We start from the raw sequence: 27,429 nt of genomic DNA, 5'->3' as shown, positions 1-27,429 counted from the left end.
GACAAATCCTAATCTCGATCTATGCCAACTCAACAAACACCATCGAAGACACCTGTAGAGCATCTTTATAATCACCCAGTTGCGTTGTGACGTTTGATATCACACAAGGTGTTCCTCTGGTATTCGGGAGTTGCATAATCTCATAGTCAGAGGAACATGTCTAAGTCATGAAGAAAGCAATAGAAATAAAACTAAACGATCATAATGCTAAGCTAACGGATAGGTCTTGTCCATCACATGATTCTCTAATGATGTGATCCCGTTCATCAAATGACAACACATGTCTATGGTCAGGAAACTTAACCATCTTTGATTAACAAGCTAGTCTAGTAGAGGCACACTAGGGACATACTGTTTGTCTATGTATTCACACATGTACTAAGTTTCTGGTTAATTCAATTCTAGCATGAATAATAAACATTTATCATGATATAAGGAAATATAGATAACAACTTTATTATTGCCTGTAGGGCATATTTCCTTCAGAAAAGGCATTAGAATTACTCCAAAAAGCATTACTATGGATAAAAAAATTATAAATAATAGTAAGAAAACATGATGCAAAATGGACGTATCAGCCGCCCTCTTCCTGGAGTGCGAGGATGCACTTTCATCCTCGTCCTCGTCTTCGTCCCCGTCCTGAGCTGACGGGGCTACATCACTTCAGGACCGGGTGTCCGGATGAGCTCTTCGGCGGAGGCCCTCCCTGGCCTCCGGCACATCCTTCTTCTTCTTGCCCTTCTTATCGAGCCGATCGGGGCTTCTCGGGCAGTGGCGCCTCACTACTGATCTTTTCGGCCTTTTTGAGCCAGCTCTACAAAGATCCGTAAAAGGAGGCTCAGAACAAGTTATGCACAATATGATTATCCGACCACATGTCAGGGGAAGGACTACTCACCTCCATGGGGGGTTGCCGTGTCGAGGCCGATGTCCTCCACCTTACCCGACCACTCCTCTTGAGGCTTGAACAACAGACTCCACGCCTTGTCATGGGTTGTGCCAAAGAGGAACTGCACGGTGGCCGGGTATTTGGGTTTGTATGCCCACATTGGATCGTCCCATTGCTGGCAAGGAAGAATCTGGCGCTTGAGCATTATCTCGACCACGTTGGTCAGTGATACGTCCATTTTGCATCATGCTTTTATAATGATATTTATTGCATTATGGGCTGTTATTACACATTATGGTACAATACTTATGCCTTTTCTCTCTCTCTTATTTTACAAGGTTTACATGAAGAGGGAGAATGCCGCGGCTGGAATTCTGGACCGGAAAGGGTGCAAATCTGAGAGACCTATTGTGCACAACTCCAAAAGTCTTGAAAATATACGGAGAATTATTTTGGAATATATAAAAAATATTGGGTGAAGAAACACCAGAGGGGGACCCACCAGGTGGCCACAAGCCTGTGGGGCGCACTCCTAGGGCTTGTGGGCCCCATGGTAGGCCTCCGGTGCCCATCTTCTACTAGAGAAATTAAATTGATCCTGCAAAAGACTGCCAATAGATCTAGAAAGAGTTTGTCTAAGAAACTTCATGATGCATTATGGGCTTATAGAACTGCTTATAAAAACCCTATGGGTATGTCTCCGTATAAAATGGTTTATGGGAAAGCATGTCACTTACCTCTTGAACTAGAACATAAAGCTTATTGGGTAATTAAAGAGCTCAACTATGATTTCAAACTTGCCGGTGAGAAGAGGTTATTTGACATTAGCTCATTCGACGAATGGAGAACCCAAGCCTATGAAAATGCCAAGTTATTTAAAGAGAAAGTTAAACGATGGCATGATAGAAGGGTACAAAAGCGTGAATTTAATGTAGGTGACCATGTCTTGCTATACAACTCTCGTTTAAGATTTTTTGTAGGAAAACTTCTCTCTAAATGGGAAGGTCCGTACATTATCGAGAAGGTTTATCGTTCCGGTGCCATCAAGATCAAAAACGCCGAAGGCACCAACCTGAAGGTGGTAAACAGGCAAAGAATCAAACATTATATCCCAGGTACGCCCATAGATGTTGCAACCAATATTGTTAATACCATAACACTGGAGGACTACATAAGGGAAACCTACCAGAACATTTCAGACCCCGAAAAGGAATAGGTATGTGGTACGGTAAGTAAAGCGACTCCTAAACTTTTCCAATGGCAATTTTACTCCATTTTGGAATATTTTAAAAATCAGGAAAATTAAAAGTAGTCCAAAAAGTACACGAGGAGGCGACAAGTCCTTTGGTCGGTAAAAATTCATTATATAATCTCCCGTAGGTTTTTACCACCGTACCATGGCAAAAATCCTCTATTCTTGTTTCGAGTTGTTTTTCTGGCAGATCTAGATTGCTATGATGTCCCTGATGCGGCTTGAACTACGTCGATATTTCCCCAAAGAGGAAGAGATGATGCAGCACAAGTATGGTAGGTATTTCCCTCAGTGATGAGACCGAGGTTATCGAACCAGTAGGAGAACCACGCAACACTATGTAAACGGTCCCTGCACACAAAGAACAAATACTTGCAACCCGACGTGTAAGAGGGGTTGTGAATCCCTCCCGGGTAAAAGGATAGATAAAATTGTAGTAGATTGGATAAATAGATCTCGCAGGAACGCGAGATAAAATAAATAACATAACATTGCAGCAATGTATTTTTGGGTTTTTGTATTAATAGATCTTAAAATAAAAGCAAATAAAAATAGATATCGAAGTAAAATATGATAAAGAAGAGACCTCCAGGGCCGTAGATTTCACTAATGGCTTCTCTCTAGAAAAATAGCATACGGTGGGTAAACAAATTACTGTTGGGCAATTATTAGAACTTCAAATAATTATGATGATATCCAGGCAATGATCGTTATATAGGCATCACGTCCAAGATTGGTAGACCGACTCCTGCCTGCATCTACTACTATTACTCCACACATCGACCGCTATCCAGCATGCATCTAGTGTATTAAGTTCATGGAGAAATGGAGTAATGCAATAAGAACGATGACATGATGTAGACAAGATCTATTCATGTAGGAATAGACCCCATCTTGTGATCCTTAATAGCAATGATACATACGTGTCATTTCCCCATTTGTCAATGGGATTGAGCACCGTAAGATCGAACCCATCACAAAGCACATCTTCCCGTGGCAAGAAAATTCGATCTAGTCGGTCTAACTAAACCAAAGATTCGAAGAAGAAATACGAGGCTATAAGTAATCATGCATATAAGAGATTAAAACTCAAATAACTTCCATGGATAAAATAGATCTGATCATAAACTCAAAGTTCATCAGATCCCAACAAACACACCGCAAAAAGAGTTACATCAAATAGATCTCCAAGAGACCATTGTATTGAGAATCAAGAGAGAGAGAGAGGAAGCCATCTAGCTACTGCCTATGGAGTCGTAGGTCTACAATGAACTATTCATGCACCATCGGAGAACCCCTCTGTGATGGTGTCTAGATTGGATCTATGGTTTTTGGAACTTGCGGCGGCTGGAATTGTGTTTCATCAACTCCCCTAGGGTTTTTGGAATATTGGGGTATTTATAGAGCAAAGAGGTAGTGCGGGAGGCCACCGAGGTGGGCACAACCCACCAAGGCGCTTGGGCCCCCAGGCGTGCCTAGGTGGATTGTGCCCCCCTCGGGGCACCCCTCTGGTACTTCTTTGGCCCATCCGGTGTCTTCTGGCCCAGAAAAATTCTCCAAAATTTTTCGCTATGTTTGGACTCTGTTTGCTATTGATTTTCAGCAAAATAAAAAACAAGCAAAAAACAGTAACTGGCACTGGGCACTATGTCAATAGGTTAGTCCCAAAAAATGGTATAAAGTTGCTATAAAATGATTGTGAAACATCCAAGAATGATAATATAATAGCATGGAACAATCAAACATTATAGATACGTTGGAGACATATCAGCATCCCCAAGCTTAATTCCTGCTCGTCCTCGTGTAGGTAAATGATAAATACAATTTTTGATGTGGAATGATGCCTATCATGTTCATCACATACTCCCTCCTTTCCGGTTTATAAGGCTCAATTCAAAAATCTCACCAACCAAGATAGATGGTGAGTGGTGGAATATTTTTTGTAGTTTGCAAAAGCACCAAATTAATGCTCTTATTTTCCTCAAAAAATTATGTTTACCAATGCATTAATTGGAATGCATGCATGCATAAAGTACATGCATTGGTCAATTTTCCCTTAATACTTGCATGCAATGATTTAATGCACCTTGGAATCTGAATTTGTGATGGGAAACAACCAAATTGAGCCTTATAAAATGGAAAAACTAAAATTTTGAGATAAGCCTTATAAACCGGAAAGGAGGGAGTATTCTTTTCTTTGTAGCATGGGCATTTGGACTTTTATATGATTCAAAGCAATAGTCTAGTTTTGACATGAAGATTTCAATACTCAAGCATATCAACAAGCAACCATGTCTTTCAAAGCATCAACACTAAAGCAAGTCATCCCTAGCCCATTATGCTCAATTATTGATCCATTCATGAAACACACTCACATATTAGCTACACCCAATGCTCAAGTACGATCATAGTGCCCCTTAGTTGGTGCTTTATAAGAGAAGATGGAGACTCAAATAAAAATAAAAATTGCATAAAGTAAAACAAAGGCCCTTCGCGGAGGGAGGTAGGGATTTGTAGTGGTGCTGGAGCTCAAAGCGAAAAAGATAGAGATAAAACATTTTGTGTGGCATGCCTTTCTTGTCAACGAAAACGATTGAGTAGTTCCCAATACTTTCAACGCTAGATATATCATGGGTGGTTCCCAAACAAAAAATAAAGTTTATTCCTTTTTCCACCATACTTTCACATTCCACGGCTAACCAAATCCACGGGTACCATCCATACCAACACTTTCCAAGGAATTTATTATTTTGACAACATAAATAAATTCATTTTTCATTTCGGGACTGGGCATCCCTAATACCTTTGCCGTACTCTCGTGCAATGACAAGTGAATAAACACTCATCTTGAGAATAACACATCTAGCTTGGAAAAATATCGGCCACCTCCTACCATTTCATGAGCGGTACGAGCACACAAAAAGGAAATTTATTTTGAAGATTAGAGATGGCACATACAAATTTGCTTAGAACGGCAAAATAATACCGCATATAGGTAGGTATAGTGGACTCATATGGCAAAACTGGTTTAAGGATTTTGGATGCACAAGTAGTAATCATACTTAGTGCAAGTGAAGGCTAGCAAAAGATTGAGAAGCATCCAACCAGGAAATGGAAAATCTCATAAGCGGGCATTAAGCATAACTAACACCGAATAATGCACCGCAAGTAGGATGTAATTTCATTGCATAACTATTGAATTTTGTGCTTGCATAGGTAATCACAAACCTTAACACCAATATTCTTACTAAATCATAATTACTCATCAACATGACTCACAAATCACTATCATCATATCGCAAAACTATTACAAAGAATCAAGTTTATTTTGTCCAATGATCTTCATGAAAGTTTTTATTATATCCCTCTTGAATATCTATCACTTTGGGACTAATTTCATATGTTGCTTTTGATAGCTCAAACAAATCTAAGTGAAGAACATGAGCATAAAAATTTTCTTCTCTCAAAATAATATAAGTGAAGCATGACAGAATTTCTTAAAAAAATTACTAACTCTCAAATAAATCAAAGTGAAGCATCAGAGCATTTCTTGAAAAATACTAAAGCACATCGTGCTCAAAAAGATATAAGTGAAGCACTAGAGCAATTCCATAGCTCAAAAAGATTTAAGTGAAGCATAGAGAGAAATTCTAACAAGTCATAACATAATTGTTTGGCTCTCTCAAATAGGTGTCTCCAACAAGGATACTTGACTTAAACTAAAAATAAAAACAAGCAAAGACTCATATCATACAAGATGCTCCAAGCAAAACTCGTGATATGTGACGAATAAAAATATAGCTCCAAGTAAAATGCCAATGGTCGTTAGAAGAAAGAGGGGATGCCAGTCGGGCATCCCCAGTTGCTTGCTTATATTTTAGATAATAGCTTGGGATGCCATGGGGCATCCCCAAGCTTAGGCTCTTCTTACTCCTTATTGCTTCATCCATCGTGATCTCACCCAAAACTTGAAAACTTTAATCATACAAAACTCACCAAAACCTTTGTGAGATCCGTTAGTATAACAAAGCAAATCACTACTCTAAGTACTATTGAAAATCCATTCATATTTCATTTTTGCATTTTATCTATTGTATTCCAACTTTACCATGGCTTATACCCTCCAATACAAACCATAGATTCATCAAAATAAGCATACAACGCAAAGAAAACAGAATCTGTCAAAAACAGAATAGTCCATAGCAATCTAAAAACTTCAGATACTTCTGTAACTCCAAAAATTCTGAAAAATTCGGACAACGTGGGAAACTTGTATATCAATATTGTGTACAAAAATGAGGATTTTATCCCTCTTTTGTTAAAAACTAAAAATCATTTTACTAGAAGCAAAAGTTTCTGTTTTTCAACAAGATCAAATCAACTATCATCCAACATGATCCCAAAGGCTTTGCTTGGCACAAACACTAAATAAAACATAAAAAACATAATCATAACAGTAGCATAATTGTGCAAACACTCAAGAACATAAAGAAAAAGACAAAAATAAAATTTATTCATTGGGTTGCCTCCCAACAAGCGCTATAGTTTTATGCCCCTAGCTAGGCATAATGCATAAATCTAAGTATTGTCATCTTTAGTTTTAGATCCATAAGATGCCCTCATGATTGATTCATATGGTGTCTTAATTATTCTTTTAGGGAAGTGTTCCATACCCTTCCTTAGTGGAAATTGAAATTTAGTATAGCCTTCTTTCATAGCAATCACGACACCAATAATACGTTAAAACGGCCTACCAAGTATAATTGGACAAGACAAATTGCTATCAATATCAAGAAGAATAAAATCTATGGGCACATAATTCCTATTTGCAAGAATAATAACAACATTAATTCTTCCCATAGGCTTTTTAATAGTAGAATACTCCAAGTGAAAATTTAAAGAGAATTCTTCAATATCGGTAAGACCAAGCAGATCACATAAAGATTTCGGAATTGTAGAAACACTAGAACCCAAGTCACATAAAGCAAAACACTCATAACTTTTAATCTTGACTTCGATAATAGGTTCCCATTCATCATGTAATTTTCTTGGGATTGAAATCTCTAATTCCAACTTTTCTTCCAAAGCTTTCATCATAGCATCAACGATATGTTTAGTAAAGCTTTTTTTCATAAGCATGGGGTGAATTTATCATGGAGTGAAACAAAGAAATACAATCAATCAAAGAACAATTATCATAATTAAAGTCTTTGTAATCCAAAAGAGTGGGCACATCACTAGTTAAAGTTTTGACCTCTCCAAACCCACTTTTATCAATTTTGTCAACAAGATTTTCACACTCCAAATTATCGGGACGCCTTCTAACTAAAGTTGACTCTTCTCTAGTCCCTTTATAATCAATCTTAATTTTACTAAACAAGAAATCAATAGAAGAAACACCAACCACTTTAAGATCTTCATCACTTTTATGAAAGCAATCACTAGGAAATGCTTTTTCTTAAAATTCTCTTTTAGCTCTAAGCACATCAGTTCTTTTCTTACTTTCATCCATAGAAACATATAAAGCTTTAATTGATTCTTCAACCTTAGGCAAAAAAAATCATCTTGAGATTTTCTACTTCATGAGTAATTCTATCAATGCTTCTAGACATATCATCAATCTTACTCAACTTTTCTTCTATCATTTAACTTCAAATCCTGGAACATCTCATATGGTCCATGACGTTCAAAACGTCTTTGAAGTCCCGATTCTAAGCCGTTAAGCATGGTGCACTAAACTATCAATTAGTCATCATATTGAGCTTAGCCAAACATTCATAATGTCTGTATCTACTCCTGCAATAGGTCTGTTACCTAGTGGTGCATCAAGGACATAATTCTTCTGTGCAGCAATCAGGATAATCCTCAAGTTACGGACCCAGTCCGTGTAATTGCTACCATCATCTGTCAACTTTTCTTTCTCAAGGAACGCATTAAAATTCAACGGAACAAGAGCACGGGCCATCTATCTACAATCAACATAGACAAGCAAAATACTATCAGGTACTAAGTTCATGATAAGTTTAAGTTCAATTAATCATATTACTTAAGAACTCTCACTTAGATAGGCATCCCTCTAATCATCTAAGTCATCACGTGATCCAAATCAACTAAACCATATCCGATCATCACGTGAGATGGAGTAGTTTTCAATGGTGAACATCACTATGTTGATCATATCTACTATATGATTCACACTCGACCTTTCGGTCTCAGTGTTCCGAGGCCATATCTGCATACGCTAGGCTCGTCAAGTTTAACCCGAGTATTCTGCGTGTGCAAAACTGGCTTGCACCCATTGCAGATGAACGTAGAGCTTATCACACCCGATCATCACGTGGTGTCTCGGCACGACGAACTTTGGCAACGGTGCATACTCAGGGAGAACACTTTTATCTTGAAATTTAGTGAGAGATCATCTTATAATGCTACCGTCAATCAAAGCAAAATAAGATGCATAAAATATAAACATCACATGCAATCAATATAAGTGATATGATATGGCCATCATCATCTTGTGCTTGTGATCTCCATCTCTGAAGCACCGTCATGATCACCATCGTCACCGGCGCGACACCTTGGTCTCCATCATAGCATCGTTGTCGTCTCGCCAACTATTGCTTCTACGACTATCGCTACCGCTTAGTGATAAAGTAAAGCAATTACAGGGCGATTGCATTGCATACAATAAAGCGACAACCACATGGCTCCTGCCAGTTGCCGATAACTCCATTAAAAAACATGATCATCTCATACAATAAATATAGCATCATGTCTTGACCATATCACATCACAACATGCCCTGCAAAAACAAGTTAGACGTCATCTACTTTATAGTTGCATGTTTTACGTGGCTGCTATGGGCTGAGCAAGAACCGTTCTTTCCTACGCATCAAGACCACAACGATAGTTTGTCAAGTTAGTGTTGCTTTAACCTTCTCAAGGACCGGGCGTAGCCACACTCGGTTCAACTAAAGTTGGAGAAACTGACACCCGCCAACCACCTGTGTGCAAAGCACGTCGGTAGAACCAGTCTCGCGTAAGCGTACGCGTAATGTCGGTCCGGGCCGCTTCATCCAACAATACCGCCGAACCAAAGTATGACATGCTGGTAAGCAGTATGACTTGTACCGCCCACAACTCACTTGTGTTCTACTCGTGCATATAACATCTACACATAAAACTGGCTCGGATGCCACTGTTGGGGAACGTAGTAATTTCAAAAAAATTCCTACGCACACACAGGATCATGGTGATGCATAGCAACGAGAGGGGAGAGTGTGTCCACGTACCCTCGTAGACCGAATGCGGAAGCGTTAGCACAATGCAGTTGATGTAGTCATACGTCTTCACGATCCGACCGATCCAAGCACCGAACGCATGGCACCTCCGAGTTCTGCACACATTCAACTCGATGACGTACCGCGAGCTCCGATCCAGCAAAGCTTCACAGGAGAGTTTCGTCAGCATGACGGCGTGATGACGGTGATGATGTTTCTAGCGACGCAAGGCTTCGCCTAAGCACCGCTATGATATAACGGGGGTGGAATATGGTGGAGGAGGGCACCGCACACGGCGGGAATAGATCAACTGATCAACTTGTATCTCCAAGGGGTGCCCCCCTCCCCGTATATAAAGGAGTGGAGGAGGGGGAGGGCCGGCCCTCTCTATGGCGTGCCCTAGGGGAGTCCTACTACCACCGGGAGTAGGATTCCCCCTTCCCTAGTAGAACTAGGAGCCCTTCCAACTAGTAGGAGTAGGAGAGAAGGAAAGGGAAAAGAGAAGACAAGGAAGGAGGGGGCGCCGCCCCTCCCCCTAGTCCAATTCGGACTAAGCATTGGGGGGCGCACAGCCTCTCCTCTCTCTTTCCCCTAAAGCCCAATAAGGCTCATATACTCCCCGACGAATTCCCGTAACTCTCCGGTACTCCGAAAAATACCTGAATCATTCGGAACCTTTTCGATGTCCGAATATAGTCGTCCAATACATCGATCTTTACGTCTCAACCATTTCGAGACTCCTCGTCATGTCCCTGATCTCATCCGGGACTCCGAACTACCTTCGGTACATCAAAACACATAAACTCATAATACCGATCATCACCGAACTTTAAGCGTGCGGACCGTACGGGTTCGAGAACTATGTAGACATGACCGAGACACGTCTCCGGTCAATAACCAATAGCGGAACCTGGATGTTCATATTGGCTCCTACATATTCTACGAAGATCTTTATCAGTCAAACTGCATAACAACATACGTTGTTCCCTTTGTCATCGGTATGTTACTTGCCTGAGATTCGATCGTAGGTATCTCAATACCTAGTTCAATCTCGTTACCGGCAAGTCTCTTTACTCGTTCCGTAATACATCATCCCGCAACTAACTCATTAGTTACAATGCTTGCAAGGCTTATAGTGATGTGTATTACCGAGTGGGCCCAGAGATACCTCTCCGATGATCGGAGTGACAAATCCTAATCTCAAAATACGCCAACTCAACAAGTACCTTCGGAGACACCTGTAGAGCACCTTTATAATCACCCAGTTACGTTGTGACATTTGGTAGGACACAAAGTGTTCCTCCGGTAAACGGGAGTTGCATAATCTCATAGTCATAGGAACATGTATAAGTCATGAAGAAAGCAATAGCAACATACTAAACGACCAAGTGCTAAGCTAACGGAATGGTTCAAGTCAATCACATCATTCTCCTAATGATGTGATCCCGTTAATCAAATGACAACTCATGTCTATGGTTAGGAAACTTAACCATCTTTGATTAACGAGCTAGTCAAGTAGAGGCATACTAGTGACACTATGTTTGTCTATGTATTCACACATGTATTATGTTTCCGGTTAATAAAATTCTAGCATGAATAATAAACATTTATCATGAAATAAGGAAATAAATAATAACATTATTATTGCCTCTAGGACATATTTCCTTCATCTTTAATATATGATCTTCTTGCTCCAGCCACGCAAACCAGCGTCGGTGGGACTGCCTGCTCCTGCCTCCCGTGGTCGGATGTGCTACCGCTCAGGCCGCACCGCTCCACCCTACTCCATCGCTGGCCAGGCCATTCCTCTACTCACCCACACCTCCTGTTATTTTCCGGCGACGGCAGCCGAACCAGTAAACCCTCGTACTCCCCACCTCATGGGCAACCACTTCCTAGTCTTCCCCGGGTCTGTGTCGTTCCTTTCCTAGGACTCGGCATCGTCCACCGCCCTGGTGCTCTCGACGCGGCGTGGTCAACGAACGACATCCATCGGAAGTGGACTGGATGTGGAGAGGCTGACAGCTGGGTCCACGGCTTTGTTGGGGAACGCAGTATTTCAAAAAAAATCCTACGCACACGCAAGATCCATCTAGGTGATGCATAGCAACGAGAGGGGAGAGTGTTGTCCATGTACCCTCGTAGACCGTAAGCGGAAGCGTTATGACAACGCAGTTGATGTAGTCGTACGTCTTGATGATCCGACTGATCCTAGCACCGAAAGTACGGCGCCTCCGCGATCTGCACACGTTCAGCTCGGCGACATCCCACGAACTCTAGATCTAGCTGAGGTCGAGGGAGAGTTCGTCAGCACGACGGCGTGATGACGGTGATGATGAAGTTACCGACGCATGGCTTCTCCTAAGCTCTACAACAATATGACCAAGGTGGAAATCTGTGTAGGGGGCACTGCACACGGCTAAACAATCAACTTGTGTGTCTATGGGGTCCCCCCTCCCTCGTATATAAAGGAGTGGAGGAGGGGAGGGCCGGCCCTCTCATGGCGCGCCCAAGGGGGGAGTCCTACTCCAGGTGGGAGTAGGATTCCCCCTTCCCTAGTTGGAGTAGCAGAGGAAGGAAGGGGGAGAGAGAGGGAAGGAAAAGGGGGGCTGGCCCCCCACCCAATTCGGATTGGGCTTGGGGCGCGCCCTCCACCTTGCCCGCCTCCTCCTCTCACCCACCAAGGCCCAGTAAGGCCCATTGACTCCCCGGGGGGTTCTGGTAACCCCCTAGTACTCCGGTAAATGCCCGAACTCATCTGGAACCATTTCGATGTCCAAACATAGCCTTCCAATATATTGATATTTATGTCTCGATCATTTCTAGGCTCCTCGTGATGTTCGTGATCACATCCGGGACTCCGAACTACCTTCGGTACATCAAAACACATAAACTTATAATACCGATCGTCATCGAACATTAAGCGTGCGGACCCTACGGGTTCGAGAACTATGTAGACATGACCGAGACTCATCTCCGGTCAATAACCAATAGCGGAACCTAGATGCTCATATTGGTTCCTACATATTCTATGAAGATCTTTATCGGGCAAACCACATAACAACATACGTTGTTCCCTTTGTCATCGGTATGTTACTTACCCGAGATTCGATCGTCGGTATCTCAATACCTAGTTCAATCTCGTTACCGGCAAGTCTCTTTACTCGTTCTGTAATGCAACATCCCGTAACTAACTCATTATTCACATTGCTTGCAAGGCTTATAGTGATGTGCATTACCGAGAGGGCCCAGAGATACCTCTCCGATACACGGAGTGACAAATCCTAATGTCGATCTATGAAAACTCAACAAACACCATTGGAGACACCTGTAGAGCATCTTTATAGTCACCCAGTTACGTTGTGACGTTTGATACCACACTAAGTGTTCCTGCGGTATTCGGGAGTTGCATAATCTCATAGTCATAGGAACATGTATAAGTTATGAACAAAGCAATAGCAACAAACTAAATGATCATCATGCTAAGCTAACGGATGGGTCAAGTCAATCACATCATTCTCTAATGATGTGATCCAGTTAATCAAATGACAACTCATGTCAATGGTTAGGAAACTTAACCATCTTTGATTAACGAGCTAGTCAAGTAGAGGAATACTAGTGACACTCAGTTTGACTATGTATTCACACATGTACTAAGTTTCCAGTTAATACAATTCTAGCATGAATAATAAACATTTATCATGATATAAGGAAATATAAATAACAACTTTATTATTGCCTCTAGCGCATATTTCCTTCAAGCCGCACACAAGGAAATGCCTCCTTATTATGCGCAAAATAATGATTCCTCCACCTGACAGCTGCAACCCACCGGAAGGGCCTCTGTATTTCACGAAAAAAACGTCCCCCCCACTGACAGCTCGGACCCACCAGCTATATCTTCGCACGCAACGAAGTGCCTCCTTCTTACGCACAAAAAAATTAATACTCCCCCTGCTAGCTGGGATCCACCGTAGTGGGAGGCTGACTTGTGGGCCTACTAAGTTGATGGGGACGGAGGGCTATGTCAACTTAGTCAATATGAACGATTCTAGCTCCAGTGACCGTACGATGTCCATCCAACGGCCGTAGTGCTTCTTCAACCTTTGGTCTTCTTGCTCTAGCCGCCCAAACCAGCGCCGGCCATGCCGCGTGCTCCTGCCTCCCGTGGCCGGTTGTGCTGCCGTGGAGGCCTCACCACCCCCCACTACTCCTACCGCTAGCCAGGTCATCCCTCTACTCACCCACACCCCCTGTTATTCTGCGGCGACGGCAGCCTCACACTGCAGTTGAACCAGTGAACCCTCATACTCCTCTTCGCATGGGCATCCACTGTCGCATCTTCCCCGGCTTCGCGTCATCCCCTTCCTAGGCCTCGCCGTCGTCCACCGCCTTGGTGCTTTCGGCGGGTGTGGTCAATGTGGTCAAGGAACAACTTCCATCGGAAGAGTACTGTACATGGAGAGGCTGACAACTGGGTCCACGATCGCAGCAAGGAAGTGCCTCCTTATTACGCGCAAAATAATGATTCCTCCACCTGACAGTAGGGACCCACCGAACGAGCCACTCTATTTTGTGAAAAAAATGTTTCCCCTGACTGTTGGGACCCAGTAGCTACATCTTCACACGCAAGGAAGTGCCTTCTTATCCTCCATGACAGTCGAGACCCAGCTGGTCGAAGCGTACGTAGCGTTGTCATTCTGGTCGCGAACGTGTACGTACATACTGGTCGATCAGTCTGTCTGCAGGCTGCAACATCGAACCGTGGCCGAGTAAGGAAGGGCACATGTCATAGTAGAGGCACGCACGTAGCATGTACATGTACGTACAACCAGGGTGCAAGAAAGTAAATACGGCCGCGTACGTACATATGGCGGGGATCTCGAATGCCTACTCACGCATACATACGGCCAGGGCTCGTGTACATGGAGAGGCAGCGACGGCGTCCTATTCATCGGCAGCCAACCGGCTGGGTTGGAATGGAGAAACTATGCGTCGTGTTCATCGGGAGGCAATGGAATGCATGGTGTTTATCGGGATCCTACCGGCTTGGACGGAACAGTCGATCGAAACGAGGCTTGGAGTACCGCAGAACGAAGGAAACGGCCTTGTGTTCGACCACCTACGGTCGAAACGGGATCATGTTCATGGGGAGGGGTGTGGCGTACCGCAAAACAGAGGAAACAGACTTCTCTTCGACCTCCTACGGTCGAAACGGGGTCCTGTTGATCGGGAGGGGTGTGGCGTACCATAAAATGAAGGAAACGGACTTGTGTTAGAGTACTACGGTCGAAACGAGGGTCCTCTTCATTGGGAGGGGTGTGGCATACCGCAAAACGGGACTCCACGAGCTACTGTTCATCTCCACCGTCGACTGCCTCCACGGGCTACTGTTCATCCACCGTCGACCTACTCCAGCCTCCACCTGCGACTGTTCATCCACCGCATCTTCTCTCCTGCCTCCGCCAGCTACTGTTCATCCACGGGCTCCTGTTCACCCAGCCTCCACCGCTCCACCACTGGCCACTGTTCAACCAACCCTCTGCACAGGGTCCTGTTCAACCACCCCTCCACGGGCTACTGTTCATCCAGCCCTCCACCGGCTACTGTTCAACCAGCCCTCCACGGGGTCCTGTTCATCCAGCCCTCCATGGGGTCCTGTTCATCCACCCCCAACTGGCTCGATCAGGGTCCTGTTCATCCAGCGGCAACGACCTCTACTACCACGGGGTCCTGTTCATCCAACCCCCACAGGGAACTGTTCATCCAACCCCCCAACAATGCTCACTGTTCATCAAGAGGCAGCAGGTTCGATCGGCTTCAGTTAGCAGTAGTAGCGAAGGAATCCCTCAATCGGGTTCAGTTAATAGCCAGACCGATCGATCACTCAGGTTTAGTAATGCGTAGCCTGCAGTGCAATCGCTTGGGTTTAGTAGGCGAATGCCTTGCTTAGGTTCAGTTAGAGCCCAATGCCTCGCACCCACGCGTGTACGTGTACGTGTATGAGAGAAACACACATCGCTCGGCCCCCGACCACCCACCATAACTGGGAACTCCCCGATATTTTCCTCGCCCTCGCTTCTACCACGATTTTTTCCGTCATGGAAGGCCCAAAGAATGTCATGCAGCTGCGTCTCCGACCCGCCCAGGATGAAAAGCCCATTTTATGTCATGATTTTTTGTCATAGCAGTAGGAGCCCACCACATCTATGATGATACCAGGTTTTGTCACAATTATCGTCATAGAAGTGTCATAAGCATGATAGAAAAAATCATTCAGCCCAAAATGTCACAGATGTGTCTTTTTTTGTAGTGCTGCTTCTAGAAGCTTCATTATTTTAGTTCTTACCACTTCTTTCATTTTAGGATTTAAACGTCGTTGGTGATCAACAAGGGGTTTAGCATTAGGCTCCATATTAATCTTGTGCTGACAGAGAGTGGGACTAATGCCCTTAAGATCATCAAGAGTATATCCAATAGCGGCTCGGTGCTTCTTCAGAATTTTCAATAATCTTTCTTCTTCATGTTTTGAAAGGTTAGCACTAATAATAACAGGTATATCTTTTTCTCATCAAGATAAGCATATTTCAAAGTGTCTGGCAATTGTTTTAATTCAAACACAGGATCACCTTTAGGTGGAGGAGGACCTCCTAAAGTTTCAATAGGCAAATTGTGTTTAAGCAGAGGTCGTTGTTCAAATAAAATTTTATCTATCTCATTTCTTTCATGCATATGCATATCATTTTCATGGTCTGGCAAATATTGTTCCAGTGGATCGGTAGGAGGCACGGCAATAGAAGCAAGACCAATTATTTCATCCTTACTAGGTAATTATTTCTTATGATGCTTTCTACTAAACTTAGAAAAATTAAACTCATGAGACTCATCACCGAAACTAACACCGACAGTTTGTTTCTTGATACGTATCCAACGTATCTATAATTTTTGATTGCTCCATGCTATATTATCTACTGTTTTGGACCTTGTTGGGCTTTATTATCCACTTTTATATTATTTTTGGGACTAACCTATTAACCGGAGGCCCAGCCTAGAATTGCTATTTTTTGCCTATTTTAGGGTTTCGAAGAAAAGGAATATCAAACAGAGTCCAAACGGAATGAAACCTTCGGGAACGTGATTTTCTCACCGAACATGATCCAGGAGACTTGGACCCTACGTCAAGCAACCAATAGAGAGGCCACGAGGTAGGGGGCGCGCCTACCCCCCAGGCGCGCCCTCCACCCTCGTGGGCCCCCTGTTGCTCCACTGACGTACTTCTTCCTCCTATATATACCTACATACCCCCAAACAATCAGATACGGAGCCAAAACCCTAATTCCACCGCCGTAACTTTCTGTATCCACGAGATCCCATCTTGGGGCCTGTTCCGGAGCTCTGCCGGAGGGGGCATCGATCACGGAGGGCTTCTACATCAACACCATAGCCTCTCCGATGAAGTGTGAGTAGTTTACCTCAGACCTACGGGTCCATAGTTATTAGCTAGATGGCTTCTTCTCTCTTTTTGGATCTCAATACAAAGTTCTCCCCCTCTCTTGTGGAGATCTATTCGATGTAATCTTCTTTTGCGGTGTGTTTGTTGAGACCGATGAATTGTGGGTTTATGATCAAGTTTATCTATGAACAATATTTCAATCTTCTCTGAATTCTTTTATGTATGATTGGTTATCTTTGCAAGTCTCTTCGAATTATCAGTTTGGTTTGGCCTACTAGATTGATCTGTCTTGCAATGGGAGAAGTGCTTAGCTTTGGGTTCAATCTTGCGGTGTCCTTTCCCAGTGACAGCAGGGGCAGCAAGGCACGTATTGTATTGTTGCCATCAAGGATAACAAGATGGGTTTTTTATCATATTGCATCTATTTATCCTTCTACATCATGTCATCTTGCTTAAGGCGTTACTCTGTTCTTATGAACTTAATACTCTAGATGCATGCTGGATAGCGGTCGATGTGTGGAGTAATAGTAGTAGATGCAGGCAGGAGTTGGTCTACTTGTCTTGGACGTGATGCCTATATACATGATCATACCTGGATATTCTCATAATTATGCTCAATTCTGTCAATTGCTCAACAGTAATTCATTCACCCACCGTAAAATACCTATGCTCTTGAGAGAAGCCACTAGTGAAACCTATGACCCCCGGGTCTATCTTCATCATATTATCTTCCAATACTTAGTTATTTTCATTGCTTTTATTTTACTTTGCATCTTTATCATAAAAATACCAAAAAAATATCCTATCATATCTATCAGATCTCACTCTCGTAAGTGACCGTGTAGGGATTGACAACCCCTTATCGCGTTGGTTGTGAGGATTTATTTGTTTTGTGTAGGTGCGAGGGACTCACGCGTAGCCTCCTACTGGATTGATACCTTGATTCTCAAAAACTAAGGGAAATACTTATGCTACTTTGCTGCACCACCCTTTCCTCTTCAAGGGAAAACCAACACAAGTGCTCAAGAGGTAGCAAGAAGGATTTCTAGTGCCGTTGCCGGGGAGGTCTACGCAAAAGTCAACATACCAAGTACCCATCACATACCCTTATCTCCCGCATTACATTATTTGCCATTTGCCTCTCGTTTTCCTCTCCCCCACTTCACCCTTGCCGTTTTATTCCCCCCTCTCTCTATCCTCCCTCTCTTTTCCTTTCGTCGCTTTTCCGCTCGCTTATCGTTATGGCTAGTCCCTTATCTTTCCGGTTGTCTCCTGAAAATGAAGTTCTAAACTTTAAACAAAGGGAGGGAGAAAATCTAAAAGACGCTTGGTATAGAATTTGCAATGCTCAAAATAGATCTACCAGGAAGCAATCTACTTCTGTTCTTCTTCACAATTTTTATGTAGGTGTTACTCCTTGGCACAAATATATCCTTGATACTATTACCGGAGGGAACTTCTTGGGTAGCCATACTTTTGATTCTTACAATGCTATGATAGATTTGTTTGGCTCACCACCTCTTTTGGTTAATGGAACTATGTTAACTTTGGAGCATGTAATGCAAAAACTTGAAATTATTGAAAATAAAGTTGCTACCGTTGAGTTAATTGAAAATTTCAATAAAAAGATCCACAACCAAATTACCCAATATGGATCTAAAGTAGGAGTAACTTTGAAAAATATTAAAGAGAAGGAACCTATAGTTAACGAAAGAATAAATCATGATTCCACTAGAATCGATAAACTTGAGGGTATAATTACCAATTTGGGAACTGTTTTTTCTTCTGTAAAGAATACTCCAAGTCCCCCAACTAAAATTGCCAAGCTTATGTATGTTCCTAAAAATAAAGGTGAATCCTCTAGCAAAGAAACTGCGGATCTCAAATCTATAAGTGTTCATCCTAATCTTTTTGCTATCATTAAGGAACCATTTGCTGCTAATGATTTTTTTCGATATTGTGCCTAAAAGTTTGGTAATCAATAAAAAGAAAGAAATTCCTAAGGACGGTAGATGCCTCATTGAAGAATTACCTACCAAAGATGGCAATACCTAGATCTATCCTTGCTTTTTATGCCTAGCTAGGGGCGTTAAACGATAGCGCTTGTTGGGAGGCAACCCAATTTTATTTTTATTCCTTGCTTTTTGCTCCTGTTTAGTAATAAATAATTTATCTAGCCTCTGTTTTGGTTGTGTTTAATTAGTGTTTGTGCCAAGTAGAACCGTTGGGAAGACTTGGGGAAAGTCTTGTTAATCTTGCTGTAAAAAACAGAAAATTTAGCACTCACGAGAACTGCTGCCATTTTTATTTGGAAAGTGATATTTAGTTAATTATTTTTTCAGATGATTAATAGATAAATTCCTCACGTCCAGAAATTTATTTTAGAATTTTTGGGGTTCTAGATCTTGCACTAGCTACAGATTACTACAGACTGTTCTGTTTTTGACAAATTCTGTTTTTCGTGTGTTGTTTGCTTATTTTGATGAATCTATGGCTAGTAAAATAGTTTATAAACCATAGAGAAGTTGGAATACAGTAGGTTTAACACAAATATAAATAAATAATAAGTTCATTACAGTACCTTGAAGTGGTCTTTTGTTTTCTTTCGCTAACGGAGCTCACGAGATTTTCTTCTTTAAGTTTTGTGTTGTGAAGTTTTCAAGTTTTGGGTAAAGATTTGATGGATTATGGAACAAGGAGTGGCAAGAGCCTAAGCTTGGGGATGCCCATGGCACCCCCAATATAATCTAAGGACACCTAAAAGCCAAGGCTTGGGGATGCCCCGGAAGGCATCCCCTCTTTCGTCTACTTCTATCGGTAACTTTACTTGGAGCTATATTTTTATTCACCACATGATATGTTTTTTGCTTGGAGCGTCTTGTATGATTTGAGTCTTTATTTGTTAGTTTACCACAATCATACTTGCTGTACACACCTTTTGAGAGAGACACACATGATTCGGAAATTATTAGAATACTCTCTGTGCTTCACTTATATCTTTTGAGTTATATAGTTTTGCTCTAGTGCTTCACTTATATCTTTTAGAGCACGGTGGTGGATTTGTTTTATAGAAACTATTGATCTCTCATGATTCACTTAGATTATTTTGAGAGTCTTAAATAGCATGGTAATTTGCTTAAATAATCCTATATGCTAGGCATACAAGATTAATAATAAAATTCTCTTATGAGTGTGTTGAATACTATGAGAAGTTTGATACTTGATAATTGTTTTGAGATATGGAGATGGTGATATTAGAGTGATGCTAGTTGAGTAGTTGTGAATTTGAGAAATACTTGTGTTAAATTTTGTGATTCCCGTATCATGCACGTATGGTGAACAGTTATGTGATGAAGTCGGAGCATGATTTATTTATTGATTGTCTTCCTTATGAGTGGCGGTCGGGGACGAGCGATGGCCTTTTCCTACCAATCTATCCCCCTAGGAGCATGCGCATAATACTTTGCTTTGATAACTTGTAGATTTTTGCAATAAGTATATGAGTTCTTTATGACTAATGTTGAGTCCATGGATCATACGCACTCTCACCCTTCCACCGTTGCTAGTCTCTCTAATACCGCGCACCTTTCGCCGGTATCATACACCCACCATATACCTTCCTCAAAACAGCCACCATACCTACCTATCATGGCATTTCCATAGCCATTCCAAGATATATTGCCATGCAACTTTCCACCGTTCCGCTTCATCATTGTCATATTGCTTTGCATGATCATGTAGTTGACATCGTATTTGTGGCAAAGCCACCGTGCATAATTCTTTCATACATGTCGCTCATGAGTCATTGCATATCCCGGTACACCGCCGGAGGCATTCACATAGAGTCATATCTTGTTCTAAGTATCGAGTTGTAATTCTTGAGTTGTAAGAAAATAAAAGTGTGATGATCATCATTATTAGAGCATTGTCCCAAGTGAGGAAAGGATGATGGAGACTATGATTCCCCCATAAGTCGGGATGAGACTCTGGACGAAAAAAAAGAGGCCATGAAAAAAAGAGAAAACCCTTTCCTCTTCAAGGGAAAACCAACGCAAGTGCTCAAGAGGTAGAATTTCTCACAATCTATTTTAGCATTAACAGTGTTTAAGAAAGGTCTACCAAAGATAATGGGACAAAAGTCATCTTGTGGGGAACTAAGAACAAGAAAAGTAGTAGGATATTTTATTTCCCCACACAAGACTTCAACATCTCTAACAATCCCAAGTGGCGTGATGGTGTCTCTATTAGCAAGTTTAATAGTAACATCTATGTCTTCTATTTTAGCCAGTGCTATGTCACTCATAATTTATTGATATAAGGTAAAAGGAATAGCACTCACGCTAGCACCTAAGTCACATAAACCATGATAACAATGATCTCCTATTTTGACTGAGAACAACAAGTCTATGCTTATCTTTTTCATAGGGTTTGGCAATTCTAGCAACTTCATCACAGAAGTAAATAACATGCCCATCCAAAAATGTGTACCAAGAGATCTTTGACCATAGCAACACTAGGTTCTTCTTTGATTTGTTCAACAGGTTTAGGTCCTCTTATATAACTTTTATTGACCACAGTTGAAACTTTAGCATGTTCCTTTATCCTAACAGGGAAAGGTGGTTTTTCAATATAAGCAGTAGGAACATCTAGATCAACATTATAAATAATAGTTTCATCTTTAGCTATTGCCGGTTCTTTAATTTCTTCTTTAATAGGTGGGTGATATTTAAACCACTTCTCCTTAGGGATATCAACATGAGTAGCAAATGATTCACAAAAGGAGGCTACTATCTCAGAGTCAAGTCCATATTTAGTGCTAAACTTTTGAAAGGCATCAGTATTCATAAAAGATTTAACACAATCATACTTAAGTTTAATACCCGACTCTTTACCTTCGCCGAGTTCCCAATGTTCAGAATTGCGTTTAATTCTTTCTAAAAGATTCTACCTGAATTCAATAGTCTTCTTCATAAAGGAACCGGTGCAAGAAGTATCAAGCATGGATTGATCATCACGAGAAAGTCGAGCATAAAAATTCTGAATAATAATTTCTCTTGAGAGCTCATGATTGGGGCATGAATATAACATTGACTTAAGCCTCCCCCAAGCTAGACGATACTTTCTCCTTCATGAGGCCAAAAATTATATATGTAATTACGATCACGATAAACTAGATGCATAGGATAATTTTTTGGTAAAATTCCAATTTCAAACGATTCCAATTCCAAGATCCAATATCATCGCATAGCCTATACCATGCCAATGCTTTTCCCTTCAAAGATAACGGGAAAACCTCCTTCTTAGCTTTATCTCCGGGTAAACCTGCAAGCTTAAATAATCCACAAATTTCAACTACATATATCAAGTGCATATCAAGATGTTCGGTTCCATCTCCTGCATAAGGATTAGCTAGCAGTTGTTCTATCATACCCGAAGGAATGTCATAACCAATATTTTCAGTAGGTGTAGTAGGTTGAGGGGCAACTAATTGTGGTCCCGGTCGAGGTGAAGATACCCCGAACAAACCCCTCAAAGGATTGTTCTCCATAGTAACAAGTAACAATAAATTTCAGCACGTAGTAATAATTTTTCCTTACCAAGAGCGCTTCACTCCCCGACAATGGCGTCAGAAAAGAGCCTTGATGACCCACAAGTATAGGGGATCAATCATAGTCCTTTCGATAAGTAAAAGTGTCGAACCCAACGAGGAGCAGAAGGAAATGACAAGTGGTTTTCAACAAGGTATTCTCTGCAAGCACTGAAATTATAAGTAACGAGTAGTTTGATAGCAAGATAATTTGCAACGAGCAAGTAACGGTAACAGTAACAAAAGTGCAGCAAGGTAGCCCAATCCTTTTGATGCAAAGGACATGCCAAAATGGTCTATTTTGATAAGCAAAGCGTTCTTGAAGGTACACAGGAATTTCATCTAGTCACTTCCATCATGTTGGTTTGATTTGTGTTCGCTACTTTGATAATCTGATATGTGGGTGGACCGGTGCTTAGGTGCTGTTCTTACTTGAACAAACCTCCTACTTATGATTAACCCCCTCGCAAGCATCAACAACTACGAGAAAAGTATTAAGAATATATCTAACCATAGCATTAAACTTTTGGATCCAAATCAGTCCCTTACGAAGTAGCGCATAGACTAGGGTTTAAGCTTCTGTCACTTTTGCAACCCATCATCTAATAAATACTCCACAATGCATTCCCTTAGGCCCAAATATGGTGAAGTGCCATGTAGTCGACGTTCACATGACACCACTAAGGGAATCACAACATACATACCATCAAAATATCGAACACATATCAAGTTCACATGATTACTTGGAACAAGATTTCTCCCATGACCTCAAGAACAAAAGTAACTACTCACAAATGATAATCATGCTCAAGATCAGAGGGGTATTAAGTAGCATAATGGATCTGAAGATATAATCTTCCACCAAATAAACCATATAGTAATCAACTACAAGATGTAATCAACACTACTAGTCACCCACAAGCACCAATCTAAGGTTCCGGTACAAAGATTGAACACAAGAGATGAACTAGGGTTTGAGAGGAGATTGTGCTGTTGAAGATGTTGATGGATATTGCCTTCCCCAAGATGGGAAAGTTGTTGGTGATGATGATGACGATGATTTTCCCCTCCGGAAGGGAAGTTCCCCTGGCGGAATCGCTTCGCTGGAGGGAAAAAGTGCTCCTGCCCAAGTTCCCCTCGAGACGGCGGTGCTTCGTCCCGGAAGTCCTCTCCTTATTTTTTTTTCTAGGTCAAAATGACTTATATACTAGAAGAGGGGCACCGGAGGTGGGCCGAGGAGGGCACAACCAACCAGGGCGCGCCTAGGCTCCCTGGCATGTCCAGGTGGGTTGTGCCCACCTGGTGGGCCCCTCTGGTATTTATTTTCTCCAATAATTCTTATATATTCCATAAAAATCCCCGTGAAGTTTCAGCTCATTTGGAGTCGTGCAAAATATGTGGCCTGACGTAGCTTTTCAGGTCCAGAATTCCAGCTGTCGGTATTCTCCCTCTTTGTGTGAACCTTGCATATTATGAGAGAAGAGGCATTAGAATTACTCCAAAAAAGCATTATTATGCATAAAAACATAATAAATAACAGTAGGTAAACATGATGCAAAATGGACGTATCAGATGTATGTTGTCTTTCCTCTAGTGGTGTTATGTGAACGTCAACTACATGACACTCCACCATTATTTGGGCCTAGGGGAAGGCATTGGGAAGTAATAAGTAGATGACGGGTTACTAGAGTGACAGAAGCTTAAACCCTAGTTTACACGTTGCTTCGTAAGGGGCTGATTTGGATCCACATGTTTCATGTTATGGTTAGATTTATCTTAATTCTTCTTTCGTAGTTGCGGATGCTTGCGAGAGGGGTTAATCATAAGTTGGAGGATATTCCAAGTAAGGGTAGCACCCAAGCACCGGTCCACTCACATATCAAATTATCAGTAACGAACGCGAATCATATGAGCATGATGAAAACTAACTTGACAATAATTCCCATGTGTCCTCGGGAGCGCTTTGCTTTATATAAGACTTCATCCAGGCTTGTCCTTTGCTAAAAAAGGATTGGGCCACCATGCTGCACCTTAGTTACAATTGTTACTTGTTACCCTTACGAATTATTTTATCACACAACTATCTGTTACCGATAATTTCAGTGCTTGCAGAGAATACCTTGCTGAAAACCGCTTGCCATTTCCTTCTGCTCCTCGTTGGGTTTGACACTCTTACTTATCAAAAGGACTATGATAGATCCCCTATACTTGTGGATCATCAGTCAGCTTGGCGTCGGTCTCCATCACGCCGATGACGCGCTTCTCTAGCAACTTCATGTCTGTAGTGGACCCCCAGTCCGGACTCTTTGTGGTCCACGAGGCCAATACCGTCATGAGTCCGGATCTGAATTCGGGAGCGGCCGTCTAGGTAGCCCCCTTGGTTCTGTGATGTAGAACCACTCTTTTTGCCACACCTTTACGGTGTCGATGAACCTGCCCTCTGGCCGCCTGGGCACCGCCAACCACCTTGGGCTTGATGTTGAACACCTTCAGCCATAGCCAAAGTGCGGTTGGAATTGGAGTAGGGCTTCGCAGACGATAATGAAGGCCGAGATATGGAGGAGGGGGTTGGGGGCTAGATCATGGAAGTCTAGCCCGTAGAAGAACATCAATCCCCTCGGGAAGTGGTGAAGGGGAAATTTGAGCCCCGGATGAAATGGGGGAGGAATACGACCCTCTCGCCCGGCTTGGGCGTGGGGATTAGTGATACGTCTCCAACGTATCTATAATTTTTGATTGTTCCATGCTATTATATTATCTGTTTTGGATGTTTAATGGGCTTTAATATGCTCTTTTATATTATTTTTGGGACTAACCTATTAACTGGAGGCCCAGTGCCAGTTTCTGTTTTTTTTGCCTATTTCAGTGTTCCGTAAAAAAGGAATATCAAACGGAATCCAAACGGAACGAAACCTTCGCGAGGATCTTTCTTGAAACAAACGCAAACCAGGAGACTTGGAGTGGAAGTCTGGAACTCCGCGAAGCTTCCACGAGGCAGGAGGGCGCGCCCAGGGGGGTAGGCGTGCCCCCCACCCTTGTGGGCCCCACGGAGCTCCACCGACGTACTTCTTTCGCCTATATATACTCTTATACCCTTAAAACATCAGGGGGAGCCACGAAACTACTTTTCCACCGCCGCAACCTTCTGTACCCATGAGATCCCATCTGGGGCCTTTTCCGGCGATCTACTGGAGGGGGATTCGATCACGGAGAGCTTCTACATCAACACCATAGCCTCTCGATGATGTGTGAGTAGTTTACCATAGACCTTTGGGTCCATAGTTATTAGCTAGATGGCTTCTTCTCTCTCTTTGGTTCTCAATACAAAGTTCTCCTCGATGTTCTTGGAGATCTATTTGATGTAATTCTTTTTGCGGTGTATTTGTCGAGATCCGATGAATTGTGGATTTATGATCAAGTTTATCTATGAATAATATTTGGTTCTTCTCTGAATTTTTATATGCATGATTTGATATCTTTGCAAGTCTCTTCGAATTATCGGTTTAATTTGGCCTACTAGATTGATCTTTCTTGCAATGGGAGAAGTGCTTAGCTTTGGGTTCAATCTTGCGGTGTCCTTTCCCAGTGACAGTAGGGGCAGCAAGACACGTATTGTATTGTTGCCATCAAGGATAAAAAGATGGGGTTTATATCATATTGCTTGAGTTTATCCCTCTACATCATGTCATCTTGCCTAAATCATTACTCTGTTCTTATGAACTTAATACTCTAGATGCATGCTGGATAGCGGTCGATGTGTGGAGTAATAGTAGTAGATGCAGAATCGTTTCGGTCTACTTAACACGAACGTGATGCCTATGTTCATAATCATTGCCTAGATATTCTCATAATTATGCGCTCTTCTATTAATTGCTCGGCAGTAATTTGTTCACCCACCGCAATATATGCTATCATGAGAGAAGCCACTAGTGAAACCTATGGCGCAGGGTCTCTTCCTTATTATATTGCATCTCTTTTATTATTGCATCTTGTTTACTATTTTGCGATCTTTACTTTCCAATCTATACAACAAAAATACCAAAAATATTTATCTTATTATCTTTATCAGATCTCACTTTCGCAAGTGACCGTGAAGGGATTGACAACCCCTTTATCGCGTTGGTTGCGAGGTTCTTGACTGTTTATGCATGTACTAGGTGACTTGCGTGTTATCTCCTACTGGATTGATACCTTGGTTCTCAAAAACTGAGGGAAATACTTACGCTACTTTGTTGCATCACCCTTTCCTCTTCAAGGGAAAACCAACGCATGCTCAAGAGGTAGCAATGAGCTAGCCCTTTTCAGGGGCCCGGTGAGCGATGTCGGCCGACAAGTAGTCGGCCCGCTTCAGCTCCAGGATGTCGTTGTTGGTAACGATGGAGGCATCCCGCTTGCCATTTTTACCAGATCCGGCCATGGATGGGGAGGGCAGGACGGGATTCGCTGTGGAGCAGAAAGACAGGGTGTTGGAGCTCTGTAGGATTGTGCAAGTAGCAGCGGAAGGTGGAACAAGGCGCGGGATGCTAACTGTAGCAATCCCCCTTTTTATAGGCCACGGAATAGCCAAGGGTTCCTCTTTTTACGCCGTGGGCTTCTCCACTTCTTGATACTCTCGCGACGTTATGCGCAAGTGGGGAATCGAGATCATTGATCAAATCCCCAAAAAACGAGGCACAATCTATGCCTTAATGAGACATGCCAGGGGGGGCGGCCTCGAGCCGCACATCGAGAATAGTCAGGCCGCTCGGTATTATGACCAGTCTCGACCCTTCGTTAAAGAGGATAGAAGTTGTCATATGTGGACACTATTCACACTGGAGCAATTTTTTGCCTTTGGAGCTAAGTAAAATGGATGCTTCAGTTTCCGAACACCACTTGAGTCTGAGCATGTACATGACACAATGAAGAACTCGCCTCGCAAGCCGAAGACCGCGAGGTGTGAGGATGCCGGGCACAAGCCCTGGCGTT

Source organism: Triticum urartu, chromosome 4A, assembly GCF_056163025.1.
Source record: "Triticum urartu cultivar PI428250 chromosome 4A, HENAU_Tu73, whole genome shotgun sequence".
NCBI lineage: Eukaryota > Viridiplantae > Streptophyta > Magnoliopsida > Poales > Poaceae > Triticum > Triticum urartu.
Note: the sequence above shows the minus strand (reverse complement) of the source record.